The sequence below is a fragment of the Muntiacus reevesi genome, chromosome 2, assembly GCF_963930625.1.
Source record: "Muntiacus reevesi chromosome 2, mMunRee1.1, whole genome shotgun sequence".
Classification (NCBI taxonomy): domain Eukaryota; kingdom Metazoa; phylum Chordata; class Mammalia; order Artiodactyla; family Cervidae; genus Muntiacus; species Muntiacus reevesi.
The window spans coordinates 90,645,209-90,663,422 of record NC_089250.1 but is presented as its reverse complement, the minus strand read 5'-3'; the positions used below and the strand labels follow the sequence as shown (position 1 = coordinate 90,663,422).

At 41.0% G+C, this 18,214-nt stretch overlaps 1 protein-coding gene and 1 pseudogene across 2 annotated transcripts in view; one reads left to right on the top strand and one right to left on the bottom strand.

Annotated features, from left to right (window-relative positions):
* The window catches only part of FMN2 (formin 2), a 358,232-nt gene that overhangs the window by 111,863 nt on the left and 228,155 nt on the right, over positions 1-18,214 (bottom strand). The gene's annotated exons all lie outside the window — the stretch shown is intronic.
* Positions 6,789-7,447, top strand: LOC136158073 (ferritin heavy chain pseudogene; annotated as a pseudogene).

Below are 18,214 nucleotides of genomic sequence, written 5' to 3'. Positions count from 1 at the left end.
AATATGCTACTAAGGAAAAGCAGCAGACGTGGAGCTTACATGATGCTGGAGGAGATGACAGAAAATGTTGGGGCCGTGTGTGGAGCATCCAAGCTAAGTGCTCTAAGGGTGAGGTTGCTCTGAGTTTACAATAGGAGGGGTTTTGACCTGGAAGAATGACTGAGGAAGAAGGGGATGAGAAATGCTTCCGAGGAGGAGATGGTGAGCAGAAGCTTCCATCTGAGAGCAGCCTGTCAATGGAGTTCCAGGGGTGGACAAGGAAGTTCGGAGAAGCAGACATCAAGTGGCTGGAGGGCAGACAGCTGGGAGAGCTGTCCTCCAACGTGCCTACCCTTGGATTTCACCAATCAAATTAGAATCTCAAGTTAAAATGAGGTAAGAAAGTATGTGAACATTCCCACGTCATTCATTTCCAGTGAAGCCGAGTTGTCATTCTAACTTTCATTTTCTAGGAATTCCCTGGAAGCCATTCATCTAAAAGGAGCACAGTTATCAAAACCTCAGTCGCTACCTTCATTACATGGCAGCCGATGTCATGTCTCAGACAGAGTAGAAAGAAACATAATGTCTAGATTTTACCAAGTCCACAGTATCGATACGTTAAGTGATCTGAGATCAACAGGCTTTCTTTTTTAATTCTGACATTCACCTAAAGCATGTTCATACTTGAAAATGAGGAACACAGATTCCAGTAACCAACCCAAAGAGCAATGAAATGCAAGAGTACAGTTTTCAAACAGCTCTGTGGGGAACTTTATTTTCTTGGGCTCCAATATCACTGCAGGTGTGACTGCAGTCATGAAATTAAAAGACGTTTGCTCCTTGGAAGGAAGGCTATGATGGGCCTAGATGGCGTATTAGGAAGCAGAGACTACTTTGTCAACAAAGGTCTGTCTAGTCAAAGCTAAGGCTTTGTATGGATGAGAGAGTTGGACCATAAAGAAGGCTGAGGGCTGAAGAATTGATGCTTTTGAACTGTGGTGTTAGAGAAGACTCTTGAGAGCCCCCTGGACTGCAAGGAGATCAAACCAGTCAATCCTAAAGCAAATCAATCCTGAATATTCATTGGAAGGACTGATGCTGAAGTTCCAATATTTTGGCCACTTGATGTGAAGAGCCGACTCATTAGATAAGAACCTGATTCTGGGAAAGATTGAAGACAGGAGCAGAAGGGGATGATAGAGGATGAGATGGTTGGATGGCATCACTGACTCAATAGACATGAGTTTGAGCAAGCTCTGGGAGATGGTGAAGGACAGGGAAGCCTGGCATGCTGCAGTTCATGGGGTCTCAAAAAGTTGGATAGGACTGAGAGATTTAACAGCAACTGTGGAGAACATCAGTAATCCTATTACACTTATTTGAAGAAACTAATGATTAAATGTTTCAGAAAACATGAATCCAGTAAAGACCTTGGGGAAGTGATGGGAACAGACAGCCAATCTGGTTCATTTTTACTAAGGTACCACAGTGCACACCTTTGAGGATGCTCTGTCCTCTGCTATGTGCTGGATCCTTTTCCATACTGAGGTTTACAATCTGTCAACCAGGACACTAAGTAAAGATCACTCCAACTATGAAGCCTGCCTGTGAAATCCAATCTAATTCTTTCTACCTTGCCTGCTTTTTCCCCTCCTGCTAATTGGATTAGTTGTTTAACTACAAAGGGATGTGGACTTTTTTTTCCTTTTCCTTTTAATATCTTTTCTTGGACTAAACTTCTAATAGGACTTATTTCCAAGCTTTGCGTTTGTCTTACTATTTAAGATTATTTCTGTTTCTTGAATATGAAATAAAGAAAACTGAACCATTCTCTGAAAAAAAATTATACAAGGACATTTTTACAGGCACATTTCTGACTTTATGTTAAATATTTGATTCACTAAAAAAAAAAAAAAAAGAGAGAGAGAGAAAGAAAGAGGATTCTACCTCAACTTCTCTTCCATCCTCCCAACCTCTGTCCACCACTTCTCACTGGGTCATATGAAGAGTATGTACCAAGAATTAGAATCAATAGATATATTGAAGCATCCATAAATACTGCATAGTTTCAGAAGAGATTTTACTCTCAGAACTCAATGGCAGTCAATAACCCAAAGTTAACTGTAAAGACTTTTGCTTTAAAAAAAATCAATAGGATATACTGTATTTAGAATCTCTAGATTTGGTAGGATTTAATTCCTCAGGAAACAGGTATTGGGCCCTCAAGGTTGTGGTTTTTGAAATTATGTCGTGTTTAGATCTGGAGACTGCCCAAAACGCACTGACAACTAGAAGAGAAAGTTCCCTGCCAAACATATGCCATCAGGGGAAAACAAAGATTACAGTCTCAACAAGGCTGCATAACAAGAGCATCCATCTGTTCCACAGAGGTCACACACAGCTGCAGCAAAACATGCCAACGATCTGGAAGCATCTGGCAAAATGCCAACATGGATTTACAGCGAAGGATTCAGGCTGGCTATGGGTACTGCTCTCAAGGACAAGGAGTGGAAGGGCAAGTAAGTGTTCCTTGTACCCCTGAAACAAATATAACAATGTATGCCAATTATATTCCAATAAAAAATGAAAAGGAAAAAATAAATCACTAATTAAAAGATAATTTATCATATATTTACTAGGAAAAATTGAGTTTAAACATTAGTCTATTTTCTACTAGATAAAACTTAAATAGCACTTCAAAATACCATTATTGCCTAAGGGGGAGAACAAGATGGTGAGGAGGAGGTGGACGTGGAATACATCTCTCTCTGTGGATACATCAGGAATACACCTTCAGACACAGAAGTGTATGCAGAACACCTGCTGAGAGTGGACAGGAATACATGACCAGTGGTAAAGAATATATAAAACCATGCAAAACTCAGGATCAAGCCCTGAGCCTCTGCAGTGGGAGCACTGAATCTAAGACCCTAGACTACCAGAGAACTAACCCTAGGGAGTATCAAATAGTGAGAAATTCCACAAAGGAAACTACTTGAAAACAAGACCCAGCAACACCCAACCACCAATAGAACCCTGTGCAGAATGTCTCACCCAAACAACAAACAAAACAAAAATACAAACCCAATCATCAGCAGACAGGATTACCACCTCATTCAGCCTTGCCCATCAGAGGAAAAAAATAACTCAGCACAAATCTCACCCCACACGAAGCTTACAGAAACCACTGGATCAACCTTAGGAGGGCAGAAACCAAAGGAAGAAAGAATTCAACCTTGAAGCCTGGAAAATGGAGACCTCAAACACAGTAAGTTTAAAAAACAAAATAATGAAAAGGCAGAGAAATACTGCACAAATGAAGGAACAAACTAGAAACACAAGTGCAAACAGTTTCCAGGCAAACTACCTGGAAAAAATTGAGAATAATTATAGTAAAGATGCTCAAAAACCTTGAAAACAAAATGGATAAAATGCAAGACTCAGTTAACAGAGACCTAGAAGAATTAAAGAATAAACCTACAGAGACAAACAACACAATTAATGAAATTAAAAATACTCTAGAAGGAATCAATAGCAGAATATCTGAAGCAGAAGAACGGATCAGTGAGCTGGAAGATAAAATGGTGGAAATAACTTCTGAAGAGCAGAATAAAGTAAAAAGAATGAAAAGAGCTGAGGACAGTCTCAGAGACCTCTGGGACCATATCAAACGCACCAACGTTTGAATTATAGGGGTCCCAGAAAAATAAGAAAAAGAAGGGGCATGAGAAATGTTTTGAAGAGAATATAGCTGAAAATTTCCCCAATATGGAAAAGGAAATAGTCAATCAAGTACAAGAGGCGCAAAGAGTTCCATGCAGGATAAATGCAAGGAGAAACACGCCAAGACACATACTAATCAAACTAACAAAAACTAAACACAAAGAAAGAAAATTAAAAGCAGCAAGGGAGAAGCAAAAAATAACATACAAGGGAAACCCCATACGCTTAACAGCTGATCTTTCAGCAGAAACTCTGCAGGTCAGAAGGGAATGGCAGGATATTTTTAAAGGGAAAAATCTACAACCAATATTACTGCACCAGGCAAGTATCTCAATCAAAATTGATGGAGAAATCAAAAGCTTTTCAGATGAGCAAAAGTTAAGAGAATTCAGTACCACCAAACCAGCTTTACAACAAATGTTAAATGGACTTATATAGTCAAGAAATACAAAAGAAGAAACAGATATACAAAATCAGACCCCAAACAATTAAGAAAATGGCAATAGGAACATCAGTTCAGTTCAGTTCAGTTCAGTCACTCATTGGTGTCCAACTCTTTGCGACCCCATGAATCGCAGCACGCCAGGCCTCCCTGTCCATCCCAACTCCTGGAGTTCACTCAAACTCATGTGCATTGAGTCGGTGATGCCATCCAGCTATCTCATCCTCTGTCATCCCCTTCTCCTCCTGCCCCCAATCCCTCCCAGCATCAGGGTCTTTTCCAATGAGTCAACTCTTTGCATGAGCAAAAGTATTGGTGATTCAGCCTCAGCATCAGCCCTTCCAATGAGCATCCAGGACTGGTCTCCTTTAGGATGGACTGGTTGGACCTCCATGCAGTCCAAGGGACTCTCAAGAGTCTTCTCCAACACCACAGTTCAAAAGCATCAATTCTTCAGCACTCAGTTTTCTTCACAGTCCAACTCTCACATCCATACATGACCAACAGAAAAACCATAGCCTTAACAAGACAGACCTTTGTTGGTAAAGTAATATCTCTGCTTTTTAATATGCTACCTAGGTTGGTCATAACTTTCCTTCCAAGGAGTAAGCGTCTTTTAATTTCATGGTTGTAATCACCATCTGCAGTGATTTTGGAGCCCCCAGAATTAAAGTCTGACTGTTTCCACCGTTTTCCCATCTATTTCCCATGAAGTGATGGGACCAGATGCCATGGTCTTAGTTTTCTGAAAGTTGAGCTTTAAGCCAATTTTTTCACTCTCCTCTTTCACTTGCATCAAGAGTCTTTTTAGTTCCTCTTCAATTTCTGCCATAAGGGTGGTGTCATCTGCATGTCTGAGGTTATTGATATTTCTCCCGGCAATCTTGATTCCAGTTTGTGCTTCCTCCAGCCTAGCGTTTCTCATGATGTACTCTGCATATAAGTTAAATAAGCAGGGTGACAATATACAGCCTTGACATATTCCTTTTCCTATTTGGAACCAGTCTGTTACATATCAATAATTACTTGAAATGTAAATGGATTAAGTGCTCCAACCAAAAGACACAGACTGACTGAATGGATACAAAAACAAGACCCATATATATTCTGTCTGAAGAAACCCACTTCAGGCCTAAAGACACATATAGACCGAAAGTGAGAGGATGGAAAAATATAATCCATGCAAATGGAAAGCAAAAGAAAGTTGGAGTAGCAATTCTTATATCAGACAAAATAAACCTTAAAATAAAGAAGATTACAAGAGATAAGGAAGGACACTACATAATGATCAAAGGATCAATTCAAGAAGAAGACATAACAATTGTAAATATCTATGCATACAACATAAGAGCACCTCAATACATAAGACAAACACTAACAGACATAAAGGGAGAAATTGACAGTAACACAATAATAGTAGGAGACTTCAACATCCCACTCACACCAATGGACAGATCATCAAAACAGAAAATTAATAAGGAAATACAAGCCTAAATTAGATGAGATGGATCTCATTGATATCTTCAGGACATTCCATCCAAATGTAGAAGAATACACTTTCTTCTCAAGTGCATACAATACATTCTCCAGGACAGATCACATCTTGGGTAATAAATCAAACTTCAGTAAATTTAAGAATATTGAAACTGTATAAAGCATCTTTTCTGACCACAATGCTATGAGACTAGATACCAATTACAAGGGAAAAAAAACTGCGAAAAACAAAAACACGTGGAGATTAAACATGTTTCTATATAACCAACAGGTTACTGAAGAAATCAAAAGGGAAATAAAAAAATTTCTCAAAACAAATGACGATGAAAACATGACAACTCAAAACCTATGGGATGCAGCGAAAGCAGTTCTAAGAGGGAAGTTTAGAGCAATACAATTCTACCTCAAGAAACAAGAAAAGCATCGAACAGGCAGCCTAACTTTACACCTGAAATAACTGGAAAAGAAGAACAAAAATCCCAAAAATAAGCATCAGAAAGAAATCATAAAGATCCAAGAAGAAATAAATGAAAAGGAAATGAAAGAAAAAATAGTAAAGATTAATAAAACTAAAACCTGTCTTTTTGAGAAGATAAACAAAATTGACAAATCTGTAGCCAGACTCATCCAGAAAACAAGAGTGAAAATCAAATCAATAAAATTAGAAATGGTAAACAAGAGGTAACTACAGACAATGCAGAAATACAAAGGATTATAAAGGACTATTACAAACAACTATATGGCAGTAAATTGATAACCTGGAAGAAATGGACAGATGCTTAGAAAAGTTCAATCTTCCAAGACTGAATCAGGAAGAAATAGAAATTATGAACAACCCAAATACAAGCACTGAAATTGAAGCTGTGATAAAAAAATCTCCCCCAAAAACAAAAACCCAGGACCAGATGGCTTCACAGGAGAATTCTATCAAACATTTAGAGAAGAGCTAATGCCTATCTTTCTAAAACTCTTTCAAAAAATTGCAGAGGAAGGAACACTTCCAAACTCATTCTATGAGGCCACCATCACCCTGGTACCAAAACCATACAGATCAATATTACTGATGAACATAGATGCAAAAATCCTCAACAAAATTTTAGCAAACAGAATTCACTAACCACCGCCCCCCACCCCAGTCCCAGCAGGCTACTCAGAGCCAGCCCTCGTCACCACTTGACAACACCCTCCGACCGGCCCAAGGTCCCCGCCGCTCCAGCGCAGCGCAGCCGTCGCCGCCGCCGCCCCTTCTCATCCGCCCGCCATGACAACCGCATCCCCCTCGCAGGTGCGCCAGAACTACCACCAGGACTCGGAGGCTGCCATCAGCCGCCAGATCAACCTGGAGCTCTAGGCCTCCTATGTGTACCTGTCCGGTCCTACTATTTTGACCGCGATGATGTGGCTTTGAAGAACTTTGCCAAGTACTTTCTTCACCAATCTCATGAGGAGAGGGAACATGCTGAGAGACTAATGAAGCTGCAGAACCAGTGAGGCGGCCGAATCTTCCTTCAGGATATCAAGAAACCAGACCGTGATGACTGGGAGAATGGGCTGAATGCAATGGAATGTGCGCTGTGCTTGGAAAGAAGTGTGAATCAGTCCCTACTGGAACTGCACAAACTGGCCACTGAAAAAAATGATCCCCATCTGTGTGATTTCATTGAGACTCATTACCTGAATGAGCAGGTGGAAGCCATCAAAGAATAGGGTGACCACGTAACCAACCTGCACAAGACGGGGGCCCCTGGATCTGGCATGGCAGAGTACCTCTTTGACAAGCACACCCTGGGACACAGTGAGAGCTGAGCTGGCTTCCCACAGCCACAGGGGCGACTCCTCTGGTCACCAAGGCAGTGCATGCATATTTGGGTTACCTTCACCTTTCCTATAAGTTGTACCAAAACATCTACTTAAGTTCTTTCTTTAGTACCATTCCTTCAAATAAAGTAATTTGGTACCCCCCCCCCAAAAAAAAAGAAAAGCTCGTACACCATGATCCAGTTGGGTTTATACCAGGGATGCAAGAATTCTTCAATATATGCAAGTCAGTCAATGTGATACACCATGTTAACAAATTGAAAGATAAAAACCATATCATCTCAATAGATGCAGAAAAAGCCTTTGACAAAATTCAGCACCCATTTATGATTAAAATTCTTCAAAACTGGGCATAGAAGGAACATACCTCAGCATAGTAAAGGTCATATATGATAAGCCTACAGCAAACATTATTCTCAATGGTGATAAACTGAAAGCATTCCTCCTAAGATCAGGAACAAGACAAGGGTGTCCACCTTCACCACTATTATTCAACATAGTTTTGGAAGTCCTAGCTACAGCAATCAGAGAAGAAAATGAAATAAAAGGAATCCAGATCAAAAAGAAAAAGTTAAGCTCTCAGTGTTTGCAGGTGACATGATACTGTACATAGAAAACCCTAAAGATACTATCAGAAAATTACTAGAGCTCATCAGTGAATTTAGCAAATTCACAGGATACTATATCAATACACAGAAATAACTTACATTTCTATATACTAAGAATGAAGAATCAGGAAGAGAAATTAAGGAATCAATCCCATTCACCATTGCAACAAAAAGAATTAAATATCTAGGAATAAACTCACATAAGGAGACAAAAGAACTGTATACAGAAAATTAAAAGATACTGATGAAAGAAATCAAAGATGACATAAACAGATGGAGAGATATTCCATGTTCCTGGGTAGGAAGAATCAATATTGTAAAAATGACTATACTACCAAACACAATCTACAGATTCAATGCAATCCCTATGAAATTACCAATAGCATTTTTCACAGAACTAGAAGCAAAAATTTCACAATTCATATGGAAGCACCAAAGACCCCGAAATGCCCAAAGTAGTCTTCAGAAAGAATGGAGCTGGAAGAATCAACCTTTCTGACTTCAGACTATACTACAAAGCTACAGGCATCAAGACAGTATAGTACGGGCACAAAAACAGAAATATAGACCAATGGAACAGATACAAAGGAGGCAAGAATATACAATGGGGCAAAGACAGCCTCTTCCATAAATGGTGCTGGGAAAACTGGACAGCTACATGTAAAAGAATGAAATTAGAACACTTCTTAACACCATACAGAAAGATAAACTCAAAATTGATTAAATACCTAAATGTAAGGCCAAAAACTATAAAACTCTCAGAGGAAAACAGAGGCAGAACACTCAATGACATAAATCAAAGCAAGATCCTCTATGACCCACCTCTTAGAGTAATGGAAATTCAAAACAAAAGTGAACAAGTGGGACCTGATTAAACTTAAAAGCTTTTGCACAGTAAAGGAAACTATAAGCAAGTTGAAATGATGACTCTCAAAATGGGAGAAAATAATAGCAAATGAAACAACTGACAAAGAATTAATTTCCAAAATATACAAGCAGCTCATACAACTCAATACCAGAAAAACAAACAACCCAATCAAAAAGTGGGGAAAAGACCTAAACAGGTATTTTTCCAAAGAAGACATACAGATGGCTAACAAACACATGAAAAGATGCTCGACATCATTCTCATTATTAGAGAAATGCAAATGAAAACTACAATGAGATATCATCTCACACCAGTCAGAATGGCCATCATCACAAAGTCTACAAACAATAAATGCTGAAGAGGGTGTGGAGAAAAGGGAATACTCTTACACTGTTGGTTGGAATGTAAATATATACAGTCACTATGGGAGCTGGTATGGAGATTTCTTTAAAAAACACTAGGATTAAAACCACCATATGACCCAGCAATCCCACTCCTAGGCATATACCCTGAGGAAACCAAAATTGAAAAAGACATGTGTATCCCATTCATTGCAGCACTATTTACAATAGCTAGAACATGGAAGCAACCTAGATGTCCATCAACAGATGAATGAATAAAGAAGCTGTGGTACATATACACAGTGGAATATTACTCGGCCATAAAAGGAACATATTTGAGTCAGTTCTAAGGAAGTGGATGAACCTAGAGACTATTATACAGAGTGAAGTAAGTCAGAAAGAGAAAGATAAATATCGTATACTAATGCATATATACAGAATCTAGAAAAATGGTACTGAAGAATTTATTTGCAGGGCAGCAATAGAGAAACAGACATAGAGAACAGACTTATGGACATGAGGGGGTGAGATGTATGGAGAGAATAACTTACATTACCATATGTATAATAGATAGCCAGTGGGAAATTGCTATGTGACTCAGGAAACTCAAGCAGGGGCTCTGTATCAACCTAGAGGGGTGGGATGGGGAGGGAGCTGGGAGGGAGGCTCAAAAGGGCGGGGATATATGTATGCCTATGACTGAGTCATGCTGGGGTTTGACAGAAAACCCCAAAATTCTGTAAAGCAATCATCCTTCAGTTAAAAAATAAATAAAAAATTTAAAATACCATTATTAAACATTATGGCAAATTTAAGACTATTCAGGTATCTTTCCAATACTGTTTCAGATCTGAAATGAATATTTACAGTTATATAGCACAATAAAGTTTGAAATAGTTCCAAGGAGACCCCAAGCCAGATCCAAGTGCACAGATAAATTTTTCCTTCCAGAGGCACCTTCATATGAGCAAGACTTGAGTCTTATGGAGTCACAAGTGACATGGGACTTATAAGCAAAATAACAACAAACCTCCCAAGCCTCAACCCTCCCTCCCTACTGTTCATGCCTGTTATTGACTCTCAGCCCTCAGCTTACCCCACTGACCCCATTCTTCACATAGTGGACAGGTCTTTCAACATCTTGCCTTTTGCCCTGTGAACACAATGTTACTCTCTGCCAGTAGATGGCGCCGGAGGCACATAGCCGGCGGAAAGGGGCTCTTCCTGACTCGGGCGCGCTGGGGATGGTCTCTTCTTTCCCAGCTGCTCAGAGGAGCCATCTGCACAGGTGATCCAAAATGTGGGTGTGAGAGAACATGGGGGTCCTCTGGCCTCCGCTTTAGCCATAAACCAGAGCACACAGAGCCCTTTCGAACTTTGCAGGCCTGACTGAGGCCCAGTGACCTCTTCGGCCCCATCTGGACACCAGGCACTTGGCACCTCTGCCAGCCAGGGCTCACCTAATACTCCCTGGCATCTGCCTTGGCGTCCTGTTCCATGACAATGGCCTGCAGTGCTTCAGTATCTTCGAGGAGCTGGTACCTCACCACATCTCTGATCAGTTCAGTTCAGTTGCTCAGTCATGTCCGACTCTTTGCGACCCCATGGACCACAGCATGCCAGGCCTCTCTGTCCATCACCAACTCCCGGAGTCCATCCAAACTCATGTCCATCGAGTCGGTGATGCCACCCAACCATTTCATCCTCTGTCATCCCCTTCTCTTCCCGCCCTCAGTCTTTCCCAGCATCAGGGTCTTTTCAAATGAGTCAGCTCTTCGCATCGGTGACCAAAGTACTGGAGTTTCAGCTTCAACATCAGTCCTTCCAGTGAAAATTCAGGACTAATCTCCTTTAGGATGGACTGGTTGGATCTCCTTGCAGTCCAAGGGACTCTCAAGAGTCTTCTCCAACACCACAGTTGAAAAGCATCAATTCTTCGGCACTCAGCTTTCTTCACCAACCAACTCTCACATCCATAAACGACCACTGGAAAAACCTTAGCCTTGACTAGATGGACCTTTGTTGGCAAAGTAATTTCTCTGCTTTTTAATATGCTGTCTAGGTTGGTCATAACTTTCCTTCCAAGGAGTAAGCGTTTTTTAATTTCATGGCTGCAGTCACCATCTGCAGTGATTTTGGAGCCCAGAAAAATGAAGTCTGACACTGTTTCCACTGTTTCCCCATCTATCATTTTTATCATTCAGTATTTTAAGAATGTCATTCTGCTCTTGCCTGGCTTGCAGGGTTTCTGCTGAGAAATCTGATGATGGCCCAATGGAAGTTCCTTTGTAGGGTTCCATTTTTTTTTTCTTGCTGACTTTAAAATTCTTTGTCATTGAATTCTAACAGTTTTAACATAATGTGTATTGGAGAAGATCTTTTTGTGTTGAGGTAACTAGTTCTCTTAGTCTCATGGACTTGCATATCCATTTCCTTCCCCTGTCTGGGAAGTTCTCAGCTATTATTTCTTTAGATAATCGCTCTACCCCCTTCTCCCTCTCTTCTCCTTCTGGGTACCCATCACTCTGTTGCCCCTTATAAAAGAATGAGAGAATTTCTGTAGGATTTCCTTACTTTGTAAAGATCTTAATTCTCTGTTCTCTTCTATCTGAATCATTTCTAGATTTATATCTCCGAGCTCACTATTTCTTCCACATGGTCTGCTCTGTTTCCAGTACTTTCTAATGAATTTTTCATCTTGTTAATTGAGTTCTTCAGCTCCAGAATTTCTGTTTGTTGGTTTTTTAGAGCTTCAGCCTCTTTGGTAAAGAATTCCTTCTGTACAATAATATTATTCCTGATCTCATTGTAATGCCTTTCTGAGTTTTCCTGTGCTTCTTCACAATGGCCATTTTGAATTATATTTCAGTTGGATGATACTCCTTAAGTTTTTTTCCTGTAGGACTGTTGTTTCCTTTTTGAAACACAATGTTACCTTGGTTTCATGGTGCTGGATGAGCTGTTCCTCTGCAGGCACATGTGAAGTAGGCAACACCTTTCTTCTTTAGGTAAAGATTTTTTAACTTGATTCTAACATTTAAGGGAAGGGAAAGTTGCTCAGTCATGTCTGACTCTTTGTGACCCCATGAACTATACAGTCCATGGAATTCTCCAGGCCAGAATACTGGAGTGGGTAGCCTTTCCCTTATCCTGGGGATCTTCCCAACCCGGCGATCAAACCCAGGTCTGCCGCATTACGGGCAGATTCTTTACCAGCTGAGCCACCAGGGAAGCCCAAGAATACTGGAGTGGGTAGCCTATACCTTCTTCAGGGGATCTTCCTGACCCAGGAATTGAACCAAGGTCTCGTGCATCACAGGTGGATTCTTTACCAGCTGAGCTACTGCTGCTGCTGCTGCTGCTGCTGCTGCTAAGTCACGTTAGTTGTGTCCGACTCTGTGTGACCCCATAGACGGCAGCCCACCAGGCTCCCCCGTCCCTGGGATTCTCCAGGCAAGAATACTGGAGTGGGTTGCCATTTCCTTCTCCAATGCATGAAAGTGAAAAATGAAAGTGAAGTCGCTCAGTCGTGTCCGACTCTTAGCGACCCCATGGACTGCAGCCTACCAGGCTCCTCCATCCATGGGATTTTCCAGGCAAAAGTACTGGAATGGGGTGCCATTGCCTTCTGCAGCTGAGCTACTAGGAGCTAACATTTAAAAAAATCGGTAATTAGAGTGCTTTCTTCTATTTCCAGTAGGCGGAGCTGTGGCGTACATTTGTGTGTCTCCACCTGCATGGCCTCTGCAGGTGCTGCAGATGACATGGGTACTGCTGCTGGTGTTATTGGGACATGGGTCACTTCCACCACGTTCCGGGGCCTCCTGCATGTCCAGGGTGTGGGGTCCACAGGCACAATCCTGGGGGGTGAGGAGGCAGGTGGCTGGAGTCCCTGATGCCCAGCTCCCATGGCTCAGGCGTTTCAGTGGTCAGGAGGCTGGAGAACTACACAAGCTGCCTGACCAGTGCTGCCAGGCTCCCTGGGGATGCGGGCTGAGCCTGCAGCCAGTCCAGGATCACAGGAACCACCTTCACTATCTCAGGCTCCGCTTTCTCTACATGTCCTACCCACCCGCCTTCAGATGCACAGATCCGAGGAACTCTCCAGAGACCTGATGTGCTGAGCAAAGGCATCTTTGTTGAGTTATGGATGTTTCACTGATTATATATCCAAGGGGAAAGAAACAGAGATCATCTCATTCCACTCTGACGCTGGACCTCGTTAAGATGACATTTTCTCATAGTAATTCTTGGTAAGAAGAAACATAACTGGAAAAAGACACTGTAAAAGCTATATGTTCAATTATTTTGTAACAGGTAAAGACTAGCAATATTAATTTATAACTATATAATAGACACTTTCTTTGACATTTTATAACAGATAAATTTCTGAAACCCTGGGTTTATTTCAACTGCACCACAGGAGTATTTTCAAAAGTATATAATTTGTGTACTATCTTTTCTTTTTTATGGCTGAGTACAGGATTTTTTAGATAAAGAGGAAGTGGTGGTGATACAGCTGCGATGGGCTGGGCATGCTCCAGGAAAGGCGGGGATGGGGGGGTGGTGCGCTGCAAAGGGCCAGGATGTGTCACTGAGCTGGCCCTGCCTAGCCTGTCCACTCGCTCTCCCCAAACTTTGAACAGCACAGAGGAGACATGAAATGTCCGCTGCAGTTCCACTGGGTTGGGGTGCTGCCCCTTATAATACACGATGAATGAGAAGTGCAGGGGAACCCCAGTCGCCTGGGGACAGGCACACATAGTGGGTTCACGTGGCTGGAACCACACCTTCTCTTGTGCCTTGTGTGTAAGGGCAGGAGAGGAGGGTTGGCTCAGGAAAGTCACCCCATCTCAGGCAGAAACAAAGCTTCAGCCTATCTGATGCAGCTCCACTCCAGCTGTAAAGGCTGGAGGGGGGCGGGACACGGGAAGGGCCCCAGAGGTCCACACAGACACGTGGTCATGTGGCTGCCACCTCCTTTCTGTGACTCACAGGTAAACGCAGGCTTTAGCAACTGAAAAACATGGAGAACTGTGTTCCGCATTGCGCACAAAATAAATAAACTATAACTGGGTCCAAGTCTTGGGTTCACCTTGGGATCAATGAACAGGGACGAGAAAGTTCGCACATGCAGTCAATCCACTGGGAATTCAAAGGTCAAGGCGACCTGGGAAAAGGGAAAACTTCCTCCAGCAGTTCCAGCATCTTCTGAGGCAAGAGCCTCTGAAACTGCATTAACAAGAAGGAGACGAACACACTGAACCTGCCTACAACAAAACGTCACTCACTAAATTTAAAATACTGTTTGAGAAAAACCACACAAAAATTCGATGAACTATTTCTGGGGTAGTAATGACTTCTAGACTTCTAGATTTACTTCTAAATAGAAGTAAAAACTTAGGTAGTTATCAGTTCTGAATATTTGAATACATATTTCTGAAATTATATTTAAGAAAGCAACATTACTTTTTACACTGATCTTTCAGAAAAGTACAGTCTTTGAAATAGTGACATTCACCATTTTCATCTCTTTCATTGATAAAACCACACCAAGAGCAAAAACCAGTACAACTCTCAGATCGTTCTTTAATTAACTAGTAATTATTATATTATACATAAACTGTCATGCTAAGCATGGAATATGAAAATCCTACTAGTAAGGAATTTATGGGGAAACAGTGGAAACAGTGGCTGACTTTATTTTTGGGGCTCCAAAATCACTGCAGATGGTGACTGTAGCCATGAAATGAAAAGATGTTTGTTCCTTGGAAGGAAAGTCATGACAAACATATTAAAATGTTATTTTAATTATTAAAATAATTAAAAAGCAGAGACATTACTTAGGCAACAAAGGTCCGTCTAGTCAAGGCTATGGTTTTTCCAGTAGTCACGTATGGATGTTAGAGTTGGACTATAAAGAAAGCAGAGCGCCAAAGAATTGATGCTTTTGAACTGTGGTGTTGGAGAAGACTCTTGAGAGTCCCTTGGACTGCAAGGAGATCCAGCCAGTTCATCATAAAGGAGATCAGTCCTGAGTGTTCATTGGAAGGACTGATGTTGAAGCTGAACTCCAATACTTTGGCCACCTGATGCGAAGAGCTGACTCGTTGGAAAAGACCATGATGCTGGGAAAGATTGAAGGCAGGAGGAGAGGGGATAACAGAGGATAAGATGGTTGGATGGCATCACCAACTCAATGCACATGAGTTTGGGTAAACTCTGGTAGTTGGTGAAGGACAGGGAGGCCTGGCATGCTGTGGTCCCTGGGGTTGCATGACTGAGTGACTGAACTGAACTGAACTGAACTGAAGGAATTTATAGTTAAATTGAAAGATAAGACATATGTACACATGATAATATAAATCAAAAAGAGGCAAATGTCCAAGGAAAGAAAGACAGAAAGGATGCCATAAGGGATGTTATTGGAACAACCATCAAAACAACGGGATCTGAGGATTAGATAACAGCAATATATCAGTGTCAACTTCATGATATTGCTGGTTGTATTATGAATAAGTGTCTGCTACATTGTAGGAAATACACACTAAAGTATTCAGGGACAATCAGGCATAATGTTGACAACTTATTTCCAACTGATTCAGAAAAAGAATAGTCCTTCATAGTGTACCTGCAACTTCAGTGTATCTCTGAAACTGTTTTAAAAAATAAAATACAAACTTTAAAATGAAGATTGTAAATAAAGTGGTGTCTTTCTAAATTTGACAATTTTTTTAAAAAAACTATTTCCTATGAATTCACGTTGCCTATAAATACACAGATATTTATTCTCCTTTGTTCAGCAAAATCTTCAGACCCTCGAGGAAAGGTCCAGTTTTAAGATCCTTGGTGCACGACTTTTGCTATCTTTGATGCTACCAGTCTCAGGTATAGTCACTGTCATTTGACAATCTTAGTTATTTTAAGTTCTATGCTCATGCTTATTTTTATTTAAAAGAAAAAAAATAAAAGAAAAGCATAATAGTATTGAATAGTCCAGAAAATTCTCTTTACATCCGTTTGACAGTGACAAAAATTGATGTTTTTATGAATTATTAAGACACCCTATTTAGAAATGGGGAAATGGAAGCTGAAGGAGCATCAATAAATCACTGGGGGCAACCATGAGCTTCTGGTGCTGCAACCCAGGCCACATTCTCACTTTTCACCCTGAGTTCCTGCTACCACGCAGTGTTTCTTACATCCTCCCAGAGGGCCCTGTCCAGTGCTCTTCAAGAGTCAGGAAATTCTGTGCTTCAGAGCACGGTGGTCGGGGACCAGGGTCACACCCAGTAATGAGCTGACGACCTCTCTGGGTCAGTTTCCTCTTTTCTAAAAATAGTGCTTCTTCCTTCTAAGTTGGATGTAAGCCACTTGGAGGATTAAATGAAGTAACACATGTGAGATGCTTAGAGTGGTGTCTGGTGCATAATACACATTAAATTACTACTATTCTAAAACTCAGATACCCTGATTTTTAAATGATCACAGCTCTCTTAGGAACTTAAACAACTGGAATGAAGATTTTGAATAAGTGCATTTTTCACCACCAGGGAATATATAGCTTAATTTTCTCTTGAGTTAGGGGGAGTTTCTTGCTTTGCTAAAAGTACATTCATCACCTAACTGGGTAAGCCTTCATCCACAACTGTTTTCTGACACCCAGAACCCCAGGCAGTGCTTCAGCCCATATCCCTAGAAAACCGAAGACCCTCACATGCCAACAGGTCCTGGAAGTCTGATCTTAATGACCCAGAATTCCAAAAATATGTAACAAATTTCCCTTTTTCATTTACCCTTTTCAAAGTTTCAGCCATTCTGCTCCTCACTACGTTTTGTGCAGATCAGGTTACAGTAAGCCATCCACACCCTCCCAGAAAGAGCCACTCACTATCATGCACGTGCAGTCTCATTATCAACAAAGTAAAGAGGGCACGAATCAATGTTCAACATGGATCCTTACTCATGATGAGTATCTATCACTATGAAGAGGCAAAAAGGATCTGAAAACCATATAACAGAAAATCCAAGAGGTCATAAAACCAAGCCTCCAGCAGAGCTCACTCATGAATTTATATAAATATTCAAAAAAGATGTCCTTTTCATCATAGGGGGCTGGAATGAAACTGTAGGAAGTCAAAAGATACCTGGACTAACAGGCAACTTTGGCCTTGGAGTATGAAATGAAGCAGGGCAAAGGCTAACAGAGTTTTGCCAAGAGAATGCACTGGTCATAGCAAACACCCTCTTCCAACAACGTAAGAGACAACTCTACACATGGACATCACCAGATGGTCAATACCAAAATCAGACTGATTATATTCTTTGCAGCCAAATATGAAGAAGCTCTAAATAGTCAGCAAAAGCAAGACCTGGAGCTGACTGTGGCTCAGATCATGAACTGCTTATTGCAAAATTCAGACTTAAATTGAAGAAAGTAGGGCAAACTACTAGACCATTCAGGTATGACCTAAATCAAATCCCTTATGATTATACAGTGGAAGTGACAAATAGATTCAAGGGGTTAGATCTGATAGACTGCCTGAAGAACTCTGGACAGAGGTTCATGACATCATACAGGAGGCAGGGATCAAGGCAATCCCCAGGAAAAAGAAATGCAAAAAGGCAAAATGGTTGTCCGAGGAGGACTTAAAAATAGCTGTGAAAAGAAGAGAAGCTAAAGGCAAAGGAGAAAAGGAAAGATATACCCATCTGAATGCAGAGTTCCAAAGAATAGCAAGGAGAGATAAGAAAGCCTTCCTCAGTGATCAATGCAAAGAAATAGACGAAAACAACAGAATGGGGAAGACTAGAGATCTCTTCAAGAAAATTAAAGATACCAAGGGAACATTTCATGCAAAGATGAGCACAAAAAAGGACAGAAAAAAAAAAAAAAAAAAAAAAGGACAGAAATGGTATGGACCTAACAGAAGCAGAA